This window comes from Coregonus clupeaformis, chromosome 1 (genome assembly GCF_020615455.1).
Source record: "Coregonus clupeaformis isolate EN_2021a chromosome 1, ASM2061545v1, whole genome shotgun sequence".
Lineage (NCBI taxonomy): Eukaryota > Metazoa > Chordata > Actinopteri > Salmoniformes > Salmonidae > Coregonus > Coregonus clupeaformis.
In genome coordinates this window covers 80,329,006-80,335,846 of record NC_059192.1, presented here as the reverse complement: position 1 = coordinate 80,335,846, position 6,841 = coordinate 80,329,006, and positions in this window count along the sequence as shown.

Sequence of the window (6,841 nt, the reverse complement as noted above, 5' to 3'; positions counted from 1 at the left end):
AGCCAACCAGAAGATGGAATCCACGCTACGCTGCCTGGCCTCTTCCAACCCCACCTCCTGGGTCTCTCAGTTGCCTTGGGTTGAGTATGCCCACAATACTCTCCCTACATCTGCCACTGGGATGTCTCCCTTCCAGTGCCTGTATGGCTACCAACCTCCCTTGTTCCCTTCTCAGGAGAGGGAGCTCTCAGTGCCTTCTGTTCAGGCCCATATTCGTCGTTGCCACCGGACCTGGCATCGGGCCAGAAAGGCACTCCTTAGAGTTTCGGACCGGTATCAGCTCCAGGCGAATCGTCGCCGGATCCCCCGCTCCCACCTACACCATCGGAGATAGGGTCTGGTTGGCCACACGGGATCTTCCTTTACGGACTGAGTCTAGGAAGTTGTTACCGAAGTTCATTGGTCCGTTTGTGGTGGAGAAGGTGATCAATCCGGTGGCAGTTCGACTCAAACTCCCGAGGACGCTCAGAGTCCATCCCACCTTTCATGTCTCCTGCCTCAAGCCTGTTTTCCTCAGTCCTCTGTTGCCTCCTCCGCCTCCTCCTCCTCCTCCTCGGATGATCGGAGGTGGTCCTGCCTACACGGTGCGACGCATCATGGATTCCAGACGGCGGGGCCGGGGTTTCCAGTATCTCGTGGACTGGGAGGGGTATGGTCCTGAAGAGAGGAGTTGGATTCCGCGGCGACAGATCCTAGATGCTGACCTCATCAGTGACTTCTACCGCCTCCATCCTGGCGCTCCGGGAGTCCGCCCGGTGGCGTTGGCCGGAGGGGGGTACTGTAACGATCCCGGCAGTCTGAGTCGGGTCCTGTCTGTGGTCTAGTTGTTCTGCTCGTGATCTCCAGTTTCCCGAGGGTGCTGGAACGCTCCGGGGAGCTCTCTTGATTTCCGCACCTGCATCCCATCAGCAATCTGCACACCTGGTCCTGATCATCACCCTTCTTAGGCTCTGGTCTAACATCCATTCCCTGCCGGATCGTTAGCCATTAACAGTATGTTTTGTCAGCGTATCAGCCTCTTAGTACTAGCGTTAGTTTTGTTGTTTTGCACCTTGTTGACCTGCCTTGTACTTACCTCAGTTTTTTTCTGTCTACAGTCATTCTCCCGGAACCTTCACCCAACCCCTGCCGTGCCATCGTTTAATCTGCCACTTCACCTCCACCTACTCATCTCCGCCACCCGCTCCGTCTCCTGGATTATTCTGCACCTTTTGAATCTGTAATAAACCCTCACCTTCGTTCAACTCTCCTTGTCCTGGTCTGCTTCTGGGTTCTGTCTTAGGGAACCGTGACAGTCGATGCAAATGAAGTTGGCCGTCATAAGGCTCAGAAATGAAAATCAATCATTCAGGAACATTGCAAAAACCCTGGCCATGCCCAAGTCAACAGTTTTGTTAATCATTAACAAGAAAAAAACAACCGGTGAACTCAATTATGTCAAAAGACCCGGTAGACAGAGGAAGACCACTGTAGTGGATGACCGGAGAATACTCTCTATGGTGAAGAAAAAACCCCTGATAACAGCCCAACAGATCAAAAACACTCTCCTGGATGCAGGTGTAGATGTGTCAAAGTCTACCATACGCAGAAGACTACACCAGCAGGACTACAGAGGGTACACTAAAAGATGCAAACCACTGATAAGCCTGAAGAACAGAAAGGCAAGATTACAGTTTGCTAAAAAGCACCTAAAAGAACCCCAAGAGTTCTGGAAAAAAATATTGTGGACAGATGAGACAAAGATTAACATGTACCAGAGTGATGGAAAGACAAAAGTGTGGAGAAAAAAAGAAATGCCCATGATCCAAAGCATACCACCTCATCCATGAAACATGGTGGAGGGGGGTGTTATGGCTTGGGCCTGTATGGCTGCCAGTGGAACAGGCTCACTTGTCTTCATCGATGATGTGACTGCAGACAGAAGTAGAACAATGAATTCTGAAGTCTACAGAAATATTTTATCTGCTCAGATAAAACCAAATGCCTCCAAACTCATTGGACGGCACTTAATCACGCAACAAGACAATGACCCTAAACATACTGCTAGAGCAACAAAGGGGGTTTTTGATGGCCAAAAAGTGGAAAAACCTTGACTGGCCGAGTCAATCACCAGATCTGAATCCAATTGAACATGCATTTTACATGCTGAAGAGGAGACTTAAGGCAATAAGTCCCCGAAACAAGCAGGAACTGAAGATGGCTGCAGTACAGGCCTGGCAGAGCATCACCAGGGAAGATACCCAGCGTCTGGTGATGGCGATGCATCGCAGACTTCAAGCAGTCATTGCATGCAAAGGATATGCGACCAAATATTAACAATGATTACTTTATTCTACATTATGTTAAACTGTCCAATGATTTTTGATGCCCGAAAATGGGGGGGACCATGTACAAAAGCTTCTATAATTCGTAAACGGTTCATCCGATATGTATGAAAATACCCTCAAATTAAAGCTGACAGTCTGCACTTCACCCTCATTGTCATTGTATCCTTTCAAACTCAAAGTGCTAGAGTACAGAACCAAAATAACAAAAGAATGGTCACTGTCCAGTGAATTATGGAGCTCACTGTATACTCCCTCTGCCATTTGTCTTTGTTGGTCATTGTAAATGTTACTTTTCTTCCTGAGAGGTATCTCTCCTACTATTTCCTGAATACTTAATATTTTGCACTTTGGGTTTCGTCCCGCTTTGATCTATGGTGCTTAAATAAATTAGTAGTTCTAAACCTGCGACTGCCTCCTGCCTACTCCTCTCTACACCTGTGACATACATGTATTTTCAGATTCCACAATGATTCTTTAGTTGTGGACACTACATCACAGCACTCCCTCTCTTGGTCCTCATCTTTGTAAGTCACCTTGGTTTTGCACCTGTGTGTTTTGTCAGTTTCTTTATGGAAATATTTAGCGACCTCCATGACAGTAGCTAAAACAAGGGGCTATAGCAGCACACAAGTAGACTACAAATGTATGCTGGGCCGGGTATGCCCTGAGCTTGTGAAGTGAGCGCTACTGGACCAGTACTGGAGTGGGCGAGAAGGCCGACGCTCCAGCTTTTGGGAAACTCACTCTGCACTCAAATTGGGCACGCTCCACTCCTCACTCCGCTCCGCACACATACAGTACTCTCTCAGAGATCCCTCAGATCAATAGCTACATCTCCTCCACCAGACTTCTCTCTGCCAACAGGGAAACTAGCTGATTTGTCCAGAAAACAAGCTAATTGTGTTTCAGTTCGGAGCTGTTTTAACACTATCTCCTCTACTCCCTGGGAGGACCTTCAAGGCATTGTCGTGTTGAATTTCTGCCGACCAAGGGGAATGAAGTGTTAATTTCTGCTTACAAGAGCGAAGGCCTTGGTCCTGATCAGGTTAGGGTTGATTGTGTGTTGTCCAGAGGCGCTCCTTAAAGGAAAGCCAGAGGAGGAGAAGGGTCATCCTTCTTGTTTGACCCTAATGTCTCTCTAACACACTCTAACATGTCCTGGGAGAGATGTGTTGCAGGAGGCTAGCGGGAAACCTTAGATCACTAATAACACAGTACCATCGGAACACACACATACACACACACACACAGAGAGAAACCTTAGATCACTAATAACACACTACTTAATTCCCTCTCCTGTGGGATGACAGGAGTTATTTTACACAGCATAAGCAAAACAAGACAGAAAATTCACATTATACCTCCTGAAAATGAGACGATAACCTGTTTATGTCCTGCTGTGTTTGGTTGTTTTTGCACAATCAGTGAACACTCTTCCTTGGGTTACAGAACAGATCCCTTCCGTGTGGGCTCTCTGTATTCCCCTGGCTGCTGCATCGCTAACTGATCTATTGCCTCTTATTGTATTAAACACAGGCGTTGGACACTTAAGATGCTGACGGAGCCCAATCTGACACTGCCAATAGCAGCACTAGGAAACCATCTTCTGTTAAGGAGACTCTCAAGGTGGGCCCTTCACTTAAGATTTCCTTAGTGCTGTTATTGAAACTATTTGTCTGGGCTCTGTCATGATATGTGGTTCTACATTGCTCAATTGGTAGAGCATGGTCCTTGTAATGTCAGGATTGTGTGTTCCATTCCTGGGACCACCCATACGTAAAATGTACGCATGCCTGACTGGAAGATGCTGTGGATAATGGGGCCATGGATTTGTCCAATGTTGTTGAATGTGCTTTAAATGTGTGCTAACTACTATTCAAATAAGTAATATAAATGGTTGGAAGGGAGTCAGGGCTTCAGTTACCACAAAAGTGTCACCTCAACATGCCTTTCACCAGAGCCATCCACAGTATTTACTTTCAACATTGGGAAATCATTGGTTTCTTTAACCGGTATTAAAAGTTGATATTGCTCAGTATAACTGTTTGTCTAGTCACTGGCTGATTCCAAATTTCATTCAAAATTATTTATAGGAATTTGTGTCAGGCTAAAACTAAAACCAAAACCACACCAATGTAAAGTTCAGTGAATAATGTGAATTCGGCCTTCATTCATTCCAACTCAATACCAATTATTGAAAAAAAGATCCGAATTGGGCTGCCTGTCTAAACGCAGCCCTCGAGATGTCGTCTGTATTGGGGCCCGTCTGTATTGGGGCCCGTCTGTATTTCGGTTGAGGACACATTGTTGGTTTTATGTAACAACTGCACCACCATGTGGAAAAGTATGAAATGGCAAGCAAGAATATATGTATACTCAGCAAAAACTGCGTTTATTTTCAGCAAATTTAACATGTGTAAATATTTGTATGAACATAAGATTCAACAACTGAGACATAAACTGAACAAGTTCTACAGACGTGTGACTAACAGAAATTGAATAATGTGTCCCTGTCAGTAACAGTCAGTATCTGGTGTGGCCACCAGCTGCATTAAGTACTGCAGTGCATCTCCTCCTCATGGACTGCACCAGATTTGCCCGTTCTTGCTGTGAGATGTTACCCCACTCTTCCACCAAGGCACCTGCAAGTTCCCGGACATTTCTGGGGGGGAATGGCCCTAGCCCTCACTTTCCAATCCAACAGGTCCCAGACGTGCTCAATGGGATTGAGATCCGGGCTCTTAGCTGGCCATGGCAGAACACTGACATTCCTGTCTTGCAGGAAATTACACACAGAACGAGCAGTATGGCTGGTAGCATTGACATGCTGGAGGGTCATGTCAGGATGAGCCTGCAGGAAGGGTACCACATGAGGGAGGAGGATGTCTTCCCTGTAACGCACAGCGTTGAGATTGCCTGCAATGACAACAAACTCAGTCCGATGATGCTGTGACACACCGCCCCAGAACATGACGGGCCAACCACATCCAAATCGATCCCCGCTTCAGAGTACAGGCCTCGGTGTAACGCTCATTCCTTCGACGATAAACGCGAATCTGACCATCACCCCTGGTGAGACAAAACCGCGACTCGTCAGTGAAGAGCACTTTTTGCCAGTCCTGTCTGGTCCAGCGACTGTGGGTTTGTGTCTCCCTGTAGCGCTGTTTTATGCGTCTCATCGCAATTTATTGCCCTGGCCACATCTGCAGTCCTCATGCCTCCTTGCAGCATGCCTAAGGCACGTTCACGCAGATGAGCAGGGACCCTGGGCATCTTTCTTTTGGTGTTTTTCAGAGTCAGTAGAAAGGCCTCTTTAGTGTCCTAAGTTTTCATAACTGTGACCTTAATTGCCTACCGTCTGTAAGCTGTTAGTGTCTTAACGACCGTTCCACAGGTGCATGTTCATGAATTGTTTATGGTTCATTGAACAAGCATGGGAATCAGTGTTTAAACCCTTTACAATGAAGATCTGTGAAGTTATTTGGATTTTTACGAACTATCTTTGAAAGCCAAGGTCCTGAAAAAGGGACGTTTCTTTTTTTGCTGAGTTTATGTATATTTTTTTACCTAACACACGCACGGCACACACACCAGAAAGGGAAAAGGAAAGGGGATACCTAGTCAGTTGTACAACTGAATTCATTCAACTGAAATGTGTCTTCCGCATTTAACCCAACCCCTGTAGCTTCATAACAGGACGATAGGACTCTTGAATATGTTGCATCACAGAGTACAGGCGAGATAGTCAAGGACCGATAGCAGATAGACTAAGAAAGTGCTAATATCACCCAAAAATACCCTCCTGAAAGATTATCGGTCAATCTCTAGTTGGCAGCACTTTTTACTGTATTCTTCACACATCTCTAGATGGCATGGTCAAGTTCCTTATTCTTTACATATAAGTGTGAAGATTTAAAACTATTTCCACTACATAGCAACCGTGCAAACAACCAATGAGGGTGGGGAGGAAGAGAGAAGAGCATAGATATGCACAGCTAGAAAGAATGATATTTTATTTTTCACACATGCAAGAGTACATGTACACAGTCCGAAATTAACCCAATACCTTTATCCTTCCTCCTGAGAACAGCAACTGTACTTCTTACTGGATTCTTACACTCATCGTCTCTAGTTGGCATGGTCAAGATCCTACAGTAGAAGGTATGAAGAGCTGAAAACTATTTCCACTCCCTAGCAACGGAATGGTGGGGCCGGTGTACTGTAATGATGCAGTGCCGAAATTCTACTCAAACACACTGGGGATTTGTATGACAAACTACATTTATTGTTCCACTTCTGCAAATGCAATAAAAATAGTATTTTAAAAATATAAATTATTCAACAGCAGAAAATATTCTTCACATCCCAGTTCTCCCATTAATAAAAAGTCAACGAAATGTACAAATTATTATACACATTTGTTAATAGACTGGCAGACAATATTATTAAAAGATAAATCAACATGTACTAAACTCCTCCCACTTCCCTTCTACCCTAGAGGGGAGCCTGCCACC